Below are 391 nucleotides of genomic sequence, written 5' to 3'. Positions count from 1 at the left end.
TTGCTTACCGTCGCATTTTCCAATGTTCCGAACTTGAGTCGGAGTCCACTTTACCCCAAGGTTTCAACTGGGCTGTGAAGTAATCCACATTCTCCCATGGTGAGCGATATTTTCCTCAAATTTTTCCCGGAGCTTTGAGCAGGACTTGTTTTCTGCTCAACAAGCTCTAGACCATGGTAGCGAACCATCTGCGCAAACCATTTTTTTTCTGTCGTTGCATTTTTATCCAAAGGGCATCCAGATGTTTAGCTACAGCTACCACTACGAGGTCATCCGCATAAGCGATTGTTTTCGCATTTTGTGGTTGCGGTATTCTGTCCCTCGAATCAGGGCCAAGAGCGGGCTAAAACCGAGCCTTGGGAACTCCACTGGAGATAGTGTAGCTCTGAGT

This window comes from Bactrocera neohumeralis, unplaced genomic scaffold, assembly GCF_024586455.1.
Source record: "Bactrocera neohumeralis isolate Rockhampton unplaced genomic scaffold, APGP_CSIRO_Bneo_wtdbg2-racon-allhic-juicebox.fasta_v2 ctg3199, whole genome shotgun sequence".
Classification (NCBI taxonomy): Eukaryota; Metazoa; Arthropoda; class Insecta; order Diptera; family Tephritidae; genus Bactrocera; species Bactrocera neohumeralis.
This window is presented reverse-complemented; position numbering follows the sequence as displayed.